This window comes from Mauremys reevesii, linkage group 12 (genome assembly GCF_016161935.1).
Source record: "Mauremys reevesii isolate NIE-2019 linkage group 12, ASM1616193v1, whole genome shotgun sequence".
In the NCBI taxonomy this organism is placed as follows: Eukaryota; Metazoa; Chordata; order Testudines; family Geoemydidae; genus Mauremys; species Mauremys reevesii.
In genome coordinates, this window is record NC_052634.1 from 32,671,215 (window position 1) to 32,688,511 (window position 17,297).

Sequence of the window (17,297 nt, forward strand, 5' to 3'; positions counted from 1 at the left end):
CCTCTGGGGCACCTGGCACTGGCCGCTGTCAGAAGACAGGAGGATACTGGGCTAGATGGACTTTGCGTCTGAACCAACCTGGCCGTTCTTATGTCTCCCTTGGCGCAGCAGTGACACCCAGTGGCATAATGCACAGTGTGTATCTGCCTTCTAGGAGCAGTGACACGCACGGACCAGTCACGGTAATGCACAGAGCATGTTTCCCATGGAGCAGCAGTGACACCCAGTGACCAGCAGGTGGCATCAGAGTCTTCTCGTTTGGTGGGGGACTGAGGTGGGCTAGACAAAAAAAATTGGAGGGGCTGTGCCCCCCCATCACCTGGCCCCACCCTTCACGGGGGCCATGCCTCCCATGCCTCTGCTCCTTCCCAGTTAAAGGCCAGGCTCATCTCCTCTCCCCCTGGCCAGGGTTTAGAGCAATACAACCTTTATTAAAATAAAATAGTAAACAGGGTTTACTTTAAATAATCTAAATCTGTCCAAATGTTAGTATTAAATACAAAGTTTTTAAAGAGCCCATCAATAACCAAAGCCAAAATAAAAAATTGAAACCAAAAACAATGCTTAATTTAAAACCCAAACACTAAGAAAAACTTTGTTTTTAAAAATAAAAACTAACAAATACCATAAATTAATAATTTCAACATTTTATCAAAAAGGTGTGCTACAGCAGGATGATAAAATAACATAAAATAAATAAGCCTGACCACTAAAACCTCCTATAAAGGAATCGAATCCTTGAATACTGGCCAAATCTGTATAAAATATGCAGAACTATGTCAAAACTGGTGTTGCAGGTCAGCCATTCGAATCCAGAAAATGTCAATTAAAAGCTCCATTCCAACTTAAAAAAACAAAACAACCCAATAAACCCAAAGAGTCACAGCCTGAAACAAACCTACACAGAAGCAAAATTAAACCTGTGCTAACATTGGAACAAATGATGTAAATTTCTAATTCTAACTTCTTGTTTCTCCCAGGAGGAAAGTGTTTTGCACCCCAGTAACCAGGCTGTCACAGCAGCTTTCCTTTCACTAAATAAGATTTTTACCAAATATAATTTGCCCTCAGTTTTCTCTATGAGAAATTGAAATTGTATCTTTGTACTAATATCCCAAGTGTGCAAGTCCATCGCCTCAGAGCAGCCCCACACCCTGAGCCCAGGGGAGAATCCCAACTGGTTTGTGCATTTGTAACCCTGGGGCCTGAAGCTGATGCGAGAAAGGGAAGTGAGCCATCTTGGAGCTTTCCGATACCACCTGCTGGGAGCAGAGGGAATTGACTGAGCGACGTCCTGGCTAATTTTCACCTTGTTCTCTGCCAGCAGGCTCAAGGGCGACTTGACCATGGCAGCACCCTATGTACATTTTGGGGCCATTGGGGTGAAATGTGAGTACTTTTGGGGTTGGGACCCACATGAGAAGGGACGTGGACAAACTGGAGAGAGTCCAGCACAGGGCAATCAAAATGATTAGGGGGTTGGGGCACATGACTTATGAGGACCTACAGGCCATATCCTGTATGTTAAGCTAAGGCAAAGTGAGCCTCTCTATAGTGTGACCTTTTACTCAGAAAGGAAAATTGACCTTTATCTTGTTACTTAAATAGAGAAGTACCCACGCCTGTCTAAGACCTTTACCTAGACCAATCGACAATGGAGAATGGCATAAGGGGTTTTTCAGTGTTGTACCCACAGAATTAACAGGTACACCACAAGGGAACCTATGTGCATATGTACATGTCATCAACACGCACAAACATACTAGCCTATGAAGTAAGCGTACCCTAATGTTTTGTGGGTAAGTAATGAAATTTGGGCATAGGAGGAAGGATTTCCGGCGCTTGTGCCCTATAAAAGAGGTAACCCACCTCGCTAGAGCACATCACTCTGTCATTCTGACTTACTTCCTCCACTCTCTATCTACTATCAGTAGGCTGTACTTGTTCTTAAACTTTAAGTTTCAAAGTAACTCGGCTAAGCTCGGTTTCCCTAAGTTTTTATTCTTTGTTTATTAGGATTTGATTTTAAGTTTAACCTAGTCAAGTAAACCCTAAGTAACATTAGCTTTTTCAAAGCACTGCATCTTTCACTCAAGAATTGAAAACCTGAACTGCAAGGCTGGTCCTGTGTCTCTTACCACCAGGTTATCAAGGAAGGGTGTGAGTATATTAACCAAAACTTTGTTGCATATAATGCCATATGTATCTTTTGAATAGCAGTAATGCAACTGTAACTTTATAACTCAATTAAATTAAATTAAATGTAAGCTAATAAATTACATTTTCATCATATTTTCCAAATTAATATTATTAGTATACCCTAAATCAGGCTACATGGGACAGAGAGTTGGAGTGCAGGGGGATGAGAGCACTGGCTAGGGGGTGCAGGCTTTGGGGTGGGGTTGGAATGAGAGGTTCAGGGTGCAGTAGAGGGCTCAATGTTAGGGCAGAGAATTGGGCTGTGAGGGCTCTGGAACAAGGCCAGGAAAAAGAGAATTGAGGCATGCAGGGCCGTCCTTAGGATTTATGGTGCCCTAGGCGAGATTATTAAACTGGTGCCCCTGTGCCTGATCTGCTCTTAGCAACACAAATATAAGCATACAGTATTGGAAAACTTGCCACATTCACGTTATTAAAACCAGTTTAACTTAATGAAGCACACTGTAATGCTGATGCACTGGCACTAAAGAAGTAGCACTATAGAAAAAATTCTGATTTGACAGAATGATGCAAATAATATAATTTTTTTAATTTGTCAAAATTTTATTGGAAATTTATATGAAGAGGTATTGAAACAAAGATTTGTTTTTAATTAAAAGCAATCTTTCTGGCTTTTTTGGCTGCAAAATCAGTTTAATAAGCTGGGTCTCCAAACAGTGGGAAAATATAACCCTAGTTTTACTGCTAGGTAAAGCACAAAGTGACCAAAATGAAGTCAGCACAGAATCATCTCATCTAGATTAAGGTAGCACAGAAATGTTACAGAAGTCCTATTTTGCCTTATTTTGTTTGGAAAGACATTAGCAACAGCAGCACATTCACATGATAAAATACATGATAAATCACTGCCTCTAAAGTTCCATCAAAAACTGACATTTTCACAGCTCTAGCATGATCTGCTGTAGAGATTCTTCACAAGGAAGTGTTCCTGGCCTTTTTAACTCCTATTAACTATGTATTTACTTTATGAAAGTTGGAGAAAACATTGTGAAAATGTAAAACATTGGCTGCCCAACTTCTGGGCTGGCAAAAGCTATACTGACTCACAGGAAAAAAAAAAGCAGGAGAATCTTAGTACAACATATGGTGAGTCTATACCAGGGGTCGGCAACCTTTCAGAAGTGGTGTGCCAAGTTCACTGTAATTTAAAGTTTCTCATGCCAGTAATACATTTTAACGTTTGTAGAAGGTCTCTCTCTATCTCTATATTATATAAATAAACTATTGTTATTATCTGAGGTCCTGCTCAAGCCACTGCCAGCTGAGTAAATGGAACCCCAGACCGGCAGCGGCTGAGCGGGGCTGGTGGCTGGAACCCTAGACAAGGATCCCAGGCCCTGCTCAGCCTGCTGCTGGTCTGGGGTTCTGACCACCAACTCCTGCCAGCCAGGATCCCGGCCGCCAACCCCCCTCAGCCTGCTACCAGCCTGGGATTCTGCTCACCCAGGCTGGCAGGAGGCAGATTGGGGCCGGCGGCTGGGCTCCTGACTGGCAAGGGGCCGGCAGCCGGAACCCCGGAGTAGCAGCAGGCTGAGTGCTGCCGGCACCCCAGACTGGCAGCAGACTGAGACACTCAACCCTCCACCGACCCTGCTCAGCCCGCCACCAGCCCACTCAGCCCGCTGCCGGCTGAGTGAATGGAACCCCAGGCTGACAGCAGGTTGAGTGGTTCAGCCGACCTGCTCAGCCCTCTGCCAGCCTGGGGTTCCTTGGGGGTCCCCAGGCCACCAGCAGGTGCTGAGTGGGGCCGGCGGCCGGTATCCCAGCTGGCAATAGGGCAGCAGCCGGAACCCCAGAGCAGTGATGGGCTGAGCCACTCAGCCTGCCGCTGCGTACCATCAAAAATCAGCTCACCTGCCACCTTTGGGACGTGTGCCGTAGGTTGCCGACCCCTGCTCTATACACCAGTAAGGAGATGAGCATATTACAGTTGTTGGAGGGCTCTTATCAGGAGTAACAGGCTATAGGAAAGTCAGTCAACATTTTTTGTTTCTCTGATGAAAACTGGCCTACTCCCTGCCTCAAACCAAACCTGTCACTAATAATTGTCAACAACTTAATTTTCTGTTTTTGGCTAAGAGATTGACTTTTTTTTTTTTTAAATATTGAAATTGGATTCAGGATTGTTAGCAAGAATTTTTGGCAAACAAAGTTGTTAAATGACAATCTAAATGGCAACACAGTACTGCTTTCATACTGCTGGTCCAACAGCTGCAGTAGACCCCAAAATCCACCTCTTGGGGTGCAGAGTGGCAACAGCAGCAGCAAACCCTCAGGTCCAATCACACACCAATGGGCACCACCACCAGCCTTATGGACCATGGTGAAGTTAGCCCAGCATCTGATCTCAGGGACAGGTCACCCATGGAGCCACAGCAGCTCATCCTGCCCTGTACAGCTCCCCCCGGATGAGGTGGATCGGTGGCAGCTGCCAGCCCGGGGGAGACACGCTCCCCAGCTAGGTTGACCAGATCCAGATGTCCTGATTTTATAGGGCCAGTCCCGATATTTGGGGCTTTGTCTTATATAGGCACCAATTACCCCCACCCAGAGTGACCAGACAGCAAGTGTGAAAAATCAGGACAGGGGTGGGGTGGGGGTAAAAGGAGCCTATATAAGAAAAAGACCCCAAAATTGGGCCTGGCCCTATAAAATAGGGATATCTGCTCACCCTATCCCAACCCCCTGTCCTGAGTTTTCACACATCTGGCTAACCCCAGCCCAGCCCTGTGTGACATTCCAATCCTGGCTCACTGCCCAGGAAGTGAGTTACTTTCACTGTCATTCCTCAGCAGGCAGCCAGCCAGCCTCCTCCCCCCACCTACCCCCCAGCACCTCACCCAACCCAGCCCTGACGGAGGGGAGGGAGGAGAGAGAGAGGGATCCTCCTGAGGAGGAGGGAGAAAGGAGGGGGTGCTCCATGGGGCAGGGGGGGAGAAGAATGGATGTTATGGGGGACAACAAAGGACACTGGTTCCAGAGCTGCAGAGCCTGCCTCACCTCACCTCAGCCGGGGGGAAAGAGTCACACTCACAGGTGAGCTCCTTCCCCCAACCCCAACCCCCGCCCCTTCCCAGAGACCCCAGCAGCCAATCCCCTCCCTCAGACTGTGCTGCATTCGGCTCTCTCTAGGACCCAGCAGCCCTGCTCTTACATGCTCCACTGCTTCCCATCTGTCCAGACTCCCAGCAGAGCGGTGCCCCCAGACCTAGTGGTGCCCTAGGCAGCTGCCTATGGCTAATGACGGCCCTGGAGACATGAGAGAGAGATCAGGCTAGAGCAGAAAGTGGTTGGGGGGGTGAAGGGTTTGAAATGCAAGGAGAAGAAAAATCTTTCTCCTGCTCCCTCTCATCAGAGCATCTAAAAACCAGATGAGAGATACCTCTCCCCCACTGCAACATCAACTCTGGTGGGCTTGGGCTGAGGGAGGATCTTCTCTCCCCAGCAGCTCCAGCACGCCTGGGTTGGATCATGGACACCTCCCCACACAGATCTGGTGTGCCTGGCCTGGGACAGGGGAGGGGCTCCTCTCCTCTCCATTGGGGACATGGCGGGATGAGAGATGTGACAGGGCTTTACGGGAAATCATTATTTGCCTGATTCATGTGCCAGTCCTAGTCCTTGCTGACCCAAACGAACGGTTTATCATGCATGCTGATGCCAGTTTGGAGGGTCTGGGAGCACTCTCCTACCAGGAAGTGGAAGGTAAATGTAAATCTGTGGCCTTTGCCAGCTGAGGACTGTGTGATAGCGAAACTCGCTATCCCATCCACCAGCTGCAGTTCTTGGCCTTGAAATGGGCCATGACTGAGAAATTTCCAGACTACTTGTCTGGTGCTCAGTTTCAGCTATGGACAGAGAACAATCCACTGACTTCTGTGTTAACAAGGGCTAAGCTGGATGCTACAGGGCAGAGATGGGTGGCTACTGTTGCTAGCCATAACTTCAGCATTCAATACCAATGAGTTGGTATAACAGGGAGTGTGATGTATCAGGACCACCAATTCTTGGCTGGGGGGGAGGGTGTAAGCAGGGTCAGAATGAACTCTACCCTGCCATCTGTTGGTGATGTGATGCAAAGGCATTTAGTTGCTGATGTGCATGGTCACACCCACCCCGCATTGCATGATGGGGGTGCTTGTCCAAATGGTGATTTTGGCTGCTGTGGGATCTCCAAACTCTTTCTTATTAGGGCAAGAGTAATTAAGTGTAGTAATCCTGGTGACATGAATCAAGAACAGTAGAACGGTACTTAGCAGTTCTTGATTTCAGAACTCACCCAAACCAACATAAAAATCTTTAGACAAGACACATGGGTTCCAAACAATAGCAAATTAAAAGAGATTGAAAATCAATATTTGTGTTTTGCACCATGGGATTCTTTAGCAATCTCTAAACACATATTTTATGGTTTTCTTCTCTTTAGTTTAAAAATAGAATTAATTATTATTCTTTTTTAAATAATGTGTTATAGCATACACTGAAAATCTTCAATGCAGAAGCAGGAATTTTAGTTATACTTAAACAGGTTGTCTTTCATGGTACTTAAAAGCTAAAGTTGGTAGAAATATACCGCTGCATAAGAACCTGGTAGAAAAGTTTTGCTGGAAGAGTTAGCAGAGCGAGATTGTTAGTCACAGGTCAGTGGGTGGGTTTATGGAAATACTGGACTCTTGGACGGGGGCAGGGGGGGGGGCACACGACTTCTGTGGCACATGCACCACCTCTGCAACTAACGTTTGCTACCTCACTCCCTAACAACACACCTTTTACCTCAGGACTAAAATACACCGTGAAAGAGATCTAAGGGCATAAGCTTAGGGTGAGCAACTGCAGCACTACATCAGCAGCACCTGCAAGACACCAACAAACATCCATTTCTACCTCCCTCCACGAGCGGCCGTTAGGAACCCATACCCCTAAATGGTGAGTACTTTTCAGGAGAGGGTGACGCTCTCAGGCCTCAAATGCCAGGTACAGTTACTCTGTCCTTGATCCAAAATCAACAGGAAAATACACTGGATTACTCCTGCCCCAATAACAAAGAGACTAGGGATATCGCAGCAGCTGAAATGACCGTTTGGACAAGCACTCCCATCATGCAATCCGGGGTGGGTGTAACCATGCAAATGACATCAGCCCCAAAAGGCCTTGACAACACATCACCAACAGATGGCAGGGTAGACTTCATACTGACCCTGCTTCAACTAGATTGTGGCAAAGATTCCAAAACACCGAACGTTAAAACTCACCAAACGCGGGTCAATCCATCCTCATCGTCGTAACCGCTCGTTATATTCCACACGCGAACGTAGCCCTCATATGGACAACATACCCTCCTAACTCAGTATCTGTACGTTAACCTTTTACCCCCCAGTCAGGGCTATTGTAGATTATGTATTCCTTATGCCACCCGATCTTAAACTGAATTTTGCATCCCTCGGGTAAGCTGTACGTTGTTCCCTGAGCACCAGAAACTTCTATGCCGAAACTCTGTACTGTACACTTTTTTTTTTCTTTGAACGTCATCTTAATAAAAAGTTGACTTTTGTTCGAGATCCCGGCTCCGGTTCCTTTGCAAGGCGTGCGCTTTGCTCCGGGTTTTAGTCTGCTAATACAGCGGGGGGGGCGATTGAGCCAGAGGCGCTTGCCTGCTGCAGACACGGATCCAAGGCTGAACCTCGTCCCCCACAAGCTTGAAAGCTTAACTGAAAACTGTTTAAGAAGTGCTCCCATCTCCGGCACTCAGCTACCCAGCTCCCAATGGGGTCCAAACCCCAAATAGATCCCTTTTACCCTGTAGAAGCTGTAAAATCCTGTGACCAGGGCAGCTGCCTAGCAGCCTGCGCATCTGCCTGCCAGCACGAGAGCGCGTAAGGCACTAATCCGGATAGTGGCGGCTAGGTGGCAGGGGGAGGGTGCGAAGAAGCAGCAGAGTGGCGCAGCGGGAGCGTGCTGGGCCCATAACCCAGAGGTCGATGGATCGAAACCATCCTCTGCTACGCGTGCGCTTGTTTCTTTTCCCTCTGGGCCTTCAAGCGAGCCGGTGACCAGCAGAGCACCAAGAGCCTAGGCCATGAGGCAAGAGGTGGCTGAGGCAAAGCGGCCTGCCAGGGAGCTCCCTGGCACCTCTGGCTGCCTGGGCTGAAGGCAAGAGGCAGGCCTAGGCGTGGTGAGGGCCTCCTGTCCTGGAATGAGGCTGCAGTGCTTCCTAGTCCCCTTTTCCCACCACCCCGGCAGGCGGCTGCTGCGGGAGAACACGAGGGAGGCTCTGGGGGCGCTAGGCAGCGCTGTGTGTGTGGCTGTCAGGGGAAAGAGCCGAGGCTCCGGACTGGACCTGCCATTGACTCGCGTGGCTCTGCGCGGCCGTCAGCCGGGGCGGGCCAGGCTGCGGACGTGACTCAGGCTTGGGCTGCATGGCCGTGCTTTCCTGATGAGGCATGAGGCAGGCCAAGAGCTTTGCACAGCATACAGGGAAGTGGGAGGGAGGTGTCTTTGAGCCGGCATGTCTCCTCCGCTTCTCCCTTGCCGCTTGGGCGGGGGCGGGAAGGGAGCGAAATGTTCCCGGCTGAAAGTTTTTGTGCTCGGCCTTGAGGATTAAGCCTGAGCCTCCGGCACGGCTGCTGGCAGATGGGTTTCTGAATGGCATCCAGCCCGCTCTTTGGACCACCAGCTGAAAGCACTGAGGCCAAGAGGCAGCAAAATGGGACCTTTGAGGCTCCCCCACAGGCCTCGGGGAAGCAAGGAAGCAGCACAGGCTTAGCGTTGTCCCTGGGTGGGCTCGAACCACCATCCTTTCGGTTAACAGCCGAACGCGCTGACCCATTGCGCCACAGAGACACGGAGGGGCAAGGCTGTATTGAGCACAAAAGCCGGGCAACAGCTCAGGGTACGGTCTAGCACATGCATGCAGTGGATAGACAAGCAACAGCAAGGAACTGGACCTGGTATGGAGCGAAAGTTCCGTGGGAAGGAACCGAAAGGAGCAACGGGGCTGTGGTACAGCGCTTGCATACACTTTCTTTGGCCTGTTTTGCTGGAAGAGTTAGCAGAGCGAGATTGTTAGTCACAGGTCAGTGGGTGGGTTTATAGAAATACTGGACTCTGGGACGGGAGCGGGGGCAGGGGGGGCACACGACTTCTGTGGCACATGCACCACCTCTGCAACTAACGTTTGCTACCTCACTCCCTAATAACACACCTTTTACCTCAGGACTAAAATACACCGTGAAAGAGATCTAACGGCATAAGCTTAGGGTGAGCAACTGCAGCACTAACAACAATTTGAAGAGATTCAAAACTGCCTCTGCCTCTGTTTTTCCACACCAGGGACAGCAGAAAGGACATCAGCAGCACCTACAAGACACCAACAAACATCCATTTCTACCTTCCTCCACGAGCGGCCGTTAGGAACCCATACCCCTAAATGGTGAGTACTTTTCAGGAGAGGGTGACGCTCTCAGGCCTCAAATGCCAGGTACAGTTACTCTGTCCTTGATCCAAAATCAACAGGAAAATACACTGGATTACTCCTGCCCCAATAACAAAGAGACTGGGGATATCGCAGCAGCTGAAATGACCGTTTGGACAAGCACTCCCATCATGCAATCCGGGGTGGGTGTAACCATGCAAATGACATCAGCCCCAAAAGGCCTTGACAACACATCACCAACAGATGGCAGGGCAGACTTCATACTGACCCTGCTTCAACTAGATTGTGGCAAAGATTCCAAAACACCGAACGTTAAAACTCACCAAACGCGGGTCAATCCATCCTCATCGTCGTAACCGCTCGTTATATTCCACACCCGAACGTAGCCCTCATATGGACAACATACCCTCCTAACTCAGTATCTGTACGTTAACCTTTTACCCCCAGGTCAGGGCTATTGTAGATTATGTATTCCTTATGCCACCCGATCTTAAACTGAATTTTGCATCCCTTGGGTAAGCTGTACGTTGTTCCCTGAGCACCAGAAACTTCTATGCCAAACTCTGTACTGTACACTTTTTTTCTTTGCACGTCTTCTTTATAAAATGTGGACGTTTGTGCGAGATCCCGGCTCCTGTTCCTTTGCAAGGCGTGTGCGTTTGCTCCGGGTTTTAGTCTGCTAATACAGCGGGGGGGGGGGGGCGATTGAGCCAGACGCGCTTGCCTGCTGCAGACACGGATCCAAGGCTGAACCTCGTCCCCCACAAGCTTGAAAGCTTAACTGAAAACTGTTTAAGAAGTGCTCCCATCTCCGGCACTCAGCTACCCAGCTCCCAATGGGGTCCAAACCCCAAATAGATCCCTTTTACCCTGTAGAAGCTGTAAAATCCTGTGACCAGGGCAGCTGCCTAGCAGCCTGCGCATCTGCCTGCCAGCACAAGAGCGCGTAAGGCACTAATCCGGATAGTGGCGGCTAGGTGGCAGGGGGAGGGTGTGAAGAAGCAGCAGAGTGGCGCAGCGGGAGCGTGCTGGGCCCATAACCCAGAGGTCGATGGATCGAAACCATCCTCTGCTACGTGTGCGCTTGTTTCTTTTCCCTCTGGGCCTTCAAGCGAGCCGGTGACCAGCAGAGCACCAAGAGCCTAGGCCATGAGGCAAGAGGTGGCTGAGGCGAAGCGGCGGCCTGCCAGGGAGCTCCCCGGCACCTCTGGCTGCCTGGGCTGAAGGCAAGAGGCAGGCCTAGGCATGGTGAGGGCCTCCTGTCCTGGAATGAGGCTGCAGTGCTTCCTGGTCCCCTTTTCCCACCACCCCGGCAGGCGGCTGCTGCGGGAGAACACGAGGGAGGCTCTGGGGGCGCTGGGCAGCGCTGTGTGTGTGGCTGTCAGGGGAAAGAGCCGAGGCGCCGGACTCGACCTGCCATTGACTCGCATGGCTCTGCGCGGCCGTCAGCCGGGGCGGGCCAGGCTGCGGACGTGACTCAGGCTTGGGCCGCATGGCCGCGCTTTCCTGATGAGGCATGAGGCAGGCCAAGAGCTTTGCACAGCGTACAGGGAAGTGGGAGGGAGGTGTCTTTGAGCCGGCGTGTCTCCTCCGCTTCTCCCTTGCCGCTTGGGCGGAGGCGGGAAGGGAGCGAAATGTTCCCGGCTGAAAGTTTTTGTGCTCGGCCTTGAGGATTAAGCCTGAGGCTCCGGCACGGCTGCTGGCAGATGGGTTTCTGAATGGCATCCAGCCCGCTCTTTGGACCACCAGCTGAGCGTTTTTTGCCCCACTTTACCCCCCCCCCGGGTGTCCCTGCCTAAAAGTGGCGGCCACCAGAGCCCAAGCAGTAGCCTCACCCCTTCCACTTGAGGCCACGCCCCTGCACCACCCCCTCCCCAAGGCCCCGCTCTTACACTGCCTCATACCCCAAGATCCTTCCTCCCGCTCACTGCTCTCCGTCCCCTCCCCCCCCTCACTCACCCTTACGGTCATTACAAAGTGGCAAGGCAGAGCCCTCCCATTTTTTAAAGTCCTGGGGTGTTGTTCCCCCCTGTTCCGGCACCCCTGGGGCCCTGCACTTCACACAGCTCTCCCTGATTTCAGCTGTTAGTGAGGGAGCCTCACTGCTAGCGCAGACTGGGCAGTTCCTTGCATGAGAGACACTGTCCCAAAGCAGGACTAATGCTTAGAGCTGGTTATCAGTGACTTCAGATCTGTTGGTCTGCAGCAAGACTCTCCATTGAGTCTTAACCAGCTCTGTTATTACACAGGGAAGAACAAAAGGGTCAAATGGTGCCTGGAACCCTTAAGAAGAATCCACCCCACCAAGTACAACACTTGTCGCTACCTGCTCTCAGCTCCACTGAGAATGTTTTGGGGTCACCCCTCACCTGTATCAACCTAGTGGCGCAACTGGTTAGCGCACAGTACTTATAGGGCAGTGCTGAGAGGAGTTATGCTGAGGTTGTAAGTTCAAACCTCCCCTAGAGCACTGGTTTTCATAAACCAAGTGGCATCACCCCCTCATTTTCCCCTGCGTAATGTAGACTTCCAGCCCTGGGGACACTGAGGAGGGGAGGAGCCAAAAATGCCCCCTTCATTTATTACCTCCTCTCCAGAGCGCAGATGAGAATCTACCATCCTTTCTCCCCCACCAGCCCCTGTGCCAGGATCCCTCAAGCAGAGCCTGGAGTCCTGCCCATCCTTGACCCCTGAGCCTGGAGTGAGAGGAGCAAGGAGCCATTGTTACAGGGCTTTCCCTTCCCCTGCCCACTTCCCTGGCTCTTGTCACGCAGGCAGCAAGCAGCAAAAGACCAGAAGTCGGAAGCGCAGACAAAGGGATGTTTACAAGTTTCCAAGCAGGCAGATTCCAAAGCCCTTCACACCAGTCGGGCTTATCTCTATAGACTGACAGAGTCTGTTCCCCAGTGTCCCCTTTCCCAGCTCTGACACCACAGAGCGTTTACCCCACATCCCTACAGACAATTCTTTCCTGGGTGTCTGGCTGCTGAGTCCTGCCCACATGCTCAGGGTTTAGCTGATCGCCATATTTGGGGTTGGGAAGGAATTTTCCTCCAGGGCAGGTTGGCAGAGACCCTTGGGGGGTTTCACCTTCCTCTGCAGCATGGGGCACGGGTCACTTGCTGGAGGATTCTCTGACCTTGAAGTCTTTAAACAACGAGTTGAGGACTTCGCTAGCTCAGACATAGGCCAGGGGTTTGTTACAGGAGTGGGTGGGTGAGAGTCTGTGGCCTGCGTTGTGCAGGAGGTCAGACTAGACGATCACAATGGTCCCTTCTGACCTTAAAGTCGATGAGTCTATGAGCTCTGACACTGCAGAGTGTTTACCCCACATCCCCCTTCCCAGCTGTGACACTGCAAAGCCTTGTCTGTGTCCCTGTTCCCCGTTCCCTATACCCATCCCCCCCGTTAGCATGATTCCAATTTCCTCTTCCACTTCCTGTCTGACCCCAGTTTATACAGTAATATTCTCAGCTAGACCTTAACCAGTCATTGTAACTAACCAATTCTAACCTATTGTAACAGAATTCTCTAACCAATTACATCCCACTCCCCTAATTAACTTACACCCAGCAAAATTAATTCTGCAGCAGACAGAAACAATTAGCGAACCAGACAGATTGACAATAGAAAAGTGGGGGCCAGAAAGCTAAACCCTACAGAAATGAGGGTTTCACAACCACAACCATTGAGAAGGGATTTCTTGCCAGACCGGATGCTCCCTTAAGATCTGTTTCGTTATCTGGTGGTGATGGGCACTATCGGGACAGGATCGTCTTCCTAACAGCCCAACCCCACCTTAGTTCAGTGTGACGGGTTTGGGAGGTGAGGATGGGACCGTTCGCTTCCCAGTTTATGGCTGCCCCTGCTACTTAGCCAAAGGCCTTCGCCTACAAACAAGGCTCAGACTCTCCGAGGGAGAGAAGGCCCAGACGCAGGCAAACTGGGATTTTGGGTCTTTCTTTTATAGCCCTGTCACTAGCTAAGTGATAAAAATACACCTGAGTTCTTAAAGTTTAGGCCTGTACAGGCAGCCTGAATATCTCTAGTCTAACAGCCATCGGTCCCTGTGGGAAAATGATCTATTCAGGGTTGTCCCTAGACATTTTGGTGCCCTACACGGCACCCCGTCCCCCAGCCCGAGCTGGCAGAGCGGAGCAGGCTGGGGCCAGGTCACTCCACGTCCCGCTGCCCAGTAATTGCAGGGCAGGCCCGACCCCACACACACGGGGCGTCGGGAAGTGGAGTGATCCGGCCCCAGCCTGCTGCACTCTGCTCCCAGCCTTGGAAGTTGGGGGAAACGCCCAGCACTCACCAGTGGCGCGGCTGGGAGCTGGTGGAGCAGAGCAGGCTGGGGCCAGGTCGTTCCACTTCCCACCGCCCAGTGAGTGCCGGGTGCGCTGATCCCTCCTGCCGTCCACCGGGTGTAGCTCAGGGAAGGGGCGGAGTGGGGAGGGATGGGGTGGAGCAGGGGTGGGAAGAGGGGGTGGGGGCAGACCAGGGTGGGGGCTGTGGGAAGAGGTGGAGCAGGGGCAGGGGCAGCTTTCCTGGCCGGCTCAGCCAGCCGGGGGATCGGGTTCCCCGCTGGAGCAGTACGCAGCTGCGCAGGGCACCGGGAAATTTGGGGCAATTTGGTGCCTCCACATTCCTTAACCAGGCAGCGTCCCTGTGGTGTGGGCTGTCTGCATAGGCCCTTTCTCAATCTTTCTCACCCTCTTGTCTCCAGTCTCCTGTGTCTCTGCTTTCTAAGCACAGACTCACTCTGGCTGTTCAGAGGAGGGGACGACCATGCCTATGCGTGGTCAGCAGACAGCGACAAAGACCCCCAGCCAGCCTGCTCCCTGCCATGCCAAACACCCACTGAAGGCCACCCACAGACCAGCATGTGGGGCGGCTGCTGATGCTCTGTGGCCAACATCAGACGATGGTAGGAAAGCAGGGCCAGCCCCCCTGGTGGGGCCTCTTACCGTTCCCACTCAAGGTGCTCACTTTGGCAGTGGGGCAGGAGATTTTACCCCGAGAGGCTTTTCCCCAGCTAGCGAGAAGCAGAGAAACACCCAGGCTCCCAAGGGGCTATGTAGCAAGTACCCTCCAGCACAGGGACAGGCGCACACTTGGAAGAGGGAAACTGCTCCACACACTAGCCCGGGCAGCCGCCCAGTTTCTTTGGCAAGTCAGGAAGGGCAAAGGTGAGACTGGAAGCACCTGGGGCTCATGCCCCAGCCTTTGTGACACCCACCCCCCAACTCCTTCCCAGGGCTCTAGCTGAAGCCAGAGCATTGGCCTGAGTGACCAAAAAGAGGTTCTAGCCCTGAAAGGAGCAGGATGTTCAGCCCAAAGGTAAAACTGCACAAGCACAAAGGGACTTGAACTCTTAACTGCCTGATTTAAAGTCAGACACCTTATCCATTAGGCCACGTGGTCACACTAGCAAATGCTCTCCAAGTACTTCTTTAGAGAAGACGGACACTGTGTTTCTCAGACAGGTCATCTACTGAGGGGGCCGAGACTCTCTGGGCACAAGAAGTCGAGTTCCCAGCGAGATGTGAGACTTAATTCTATGGAGCCAGGTACAGGGCTTTGGCAGGGAGGCTCAGGCATGGGGGACTGGGGTGCAGTGGACGGACCGGCTGTCTAGGTGCGGAGATTTAGTTGCACTGAGGCACAGGAGGGAGGAGGAATCCCGCTGATGGTCAGTGGCTGTGCAGAAAAAAGGGTGTTGATTCCCCCATCCTAAATGGGCTGGTTGGCTTGACTCTTCTCTCTGCTGCAGAGCATGGTGGGGGCTGCAGCTCACCCCTCGTGGGGCAGGAGAGCACAGATGCAAGGTGCTGGGCTCAAATGCACCTGGAGGGCAGCTCCGGTGGGGTGGGGCAGGGCCTGTGGTTTACGTTCTGCGTTGCCTGGTGCTGGGCCATTGCACAATCCCCAGCCACGCCGCACAGCGCACCCGAGAGGGGCAGGGGCCAAGCAGATGATCCAGCATGAGGGGAGAGGATGTGTGGTTGGGGAAAAAGGCCTGTGGCTGCACGGGGGGAGTGCAGAGCAGGGGTGACACCCCAGAAACCTGCAGCAAAGGGATGGACAGGTGGGGTGGGTGGATAGAAATGGCAGTGAGCCTAAAAGGGGAGTGGGGGTCAGTGGTCAGAACAGGGAGGGGGCTGGGTGTTAGGACCTCTGGATTCTATTCCTGGCTCTGGGATCAGAGGTGGGTCTAGAGGTGGGAGCAGGGGGACTGGGAGCATCTTCCTAATACACAGGGTAGTTCTCGTCCCAGCTCGTGCGAGGGCGGAAAGCACCACCAGCCCCATTTCCTGGACGGGAGAAGAGAGGCTGAGTGATGTGCCCAAGGACACTCGGGAAGTCTGTGGCAGAGCACAGCATGTTTCTCCCCCTCCCCCGCCGGGGTCCGGCCTGTTAGTGGGTGGTGCAGGGGCGGGGTCTCAGGAGGAGCAGTGGGAGGCGGGGTCTCAGTACATTGTGAGGGTGGGGTAATTGGGGCTGTGTGGGGGCGGGGACTCAGGGGAAATGGGCAGTGTGGCACTGGGGACTTGGGGAAGAGGCGCTGTGAGGGCAGGGTCTCGGGGCAAAGGAAGCATGTGGGTGGGGTCTCGGGAAGGGGCAATGCAGGGGCAGGGATTAGAGGGAACAGGTGCTGCAGGGTGGGGTCTAGTGGGAATGTGAGGGCAGGGTCCCAGGTGAATGGGCGGTGCAGGCGCAGGGTCCCAGGGGAAGGGGCGGGGTCCCAGGGGAAGGGGCGGTGCAGGGGCGGGGTCTCAGGGGAAGGGGCGGTGCAGGCATGCGGTTCCAGGGGAAGGGGCGGTGCAGGGGCGGGGTCTCGAGGAGAAAGGGAAGCTCAAGGCGGCGGGAACTCGGGGAAGGGGCCATGTGGGGTGGGTCCTTGGGGAAAGGGTGCAGGAGGGGTGTATTGGGGGCAATGTGGGAGTGGGGAGTCGGGGGAAGGGGCAGAGTGAGGGTGGGGTGCTGGGGAAAAGGGGCAATGCGAGGGTGGTGCCTTGGAGGAAGGGACGGGGCGGGGCAGGACTTCAGGGAAAGGGGCAGGGATTAGGGGGAACAGGCGATGTGAGGGGGGACCTTGGGGTTAGGGGTAGCGTGAGGGCAGGACCTCGGGGGGTGGGAGCAGGTCTTTGGGGAAAGGGCAGAGTGAGGGGGCAGGAGCAGGGCTTTGGGGCGGGGCGGGGCAGGACCTCAGGGAAGGGGGCAGGGGCAGGGCTTTGGGGAAAGGGGTTTGGCAGGGGCAGGGCTTTGGGGAAGGGCACAGCGGGGGCAGGGCTTTGGGGAACGGTGGAGCGAGGGGGGCGGGGGCAGGGCTTTGGGCTTTGACCTGCTCTCCAGCTGAGCCACCACTGAAAATTGAAAAACAAAACAGTAGAACCGTACAAGGCTTCAAAGCCCACCAGGCCCAACCCCCCTTCTAATACAGCAGAAAAGCCACAGTTCTCCTGACTAGGTAGGGACGTCCTATGGCCCCACAAGAAGTGGAAGGCCATCGTGTTCGGTCTCAGCAGCACTCGTGGAGCAGGGGGAAACACATGGCTGAGGAAATTCCCCACAGATGGGTCTTGAGCATGACAACCTTGTAGGTAATGACAAGGTCCACTTACGCCACCGGCTGAGCCACTCC

General features: G+C 52.9%; 3 non-coding genes and 1 pseudogene across 3 annotated transcripts; 3 read left to right on the forward strand and 1 right to left on the reverse strand.

The window, feature by feature from the left end:
* The window catches only part of LOC120375680, a 1,085,709-nt pseudogene that overhangs the window by 872,486 nt on the left and 195,926 nt on the right, over positions 1-17,297 (forward strand).
* TRNAM-CAU lies at positions 8,151-8,222 on the forward strand. The gene has a single exon. It is a non-coding gene; the product is annotated as a tRNA-Met (tRNA).
* Positions 8,987-9,060, reverse strand: TRNAN-GUU. Its single transcript has one exon. It is a non-coding gene; the product is annotated as a tRNA-Asn (tRNA).
* On the forward strand, positions 10,656-10,727 carry TRNAM-CAU. The gene has a single exon. It is a non-coding gene; the product is annotated as a tRNA-Met (tRNA).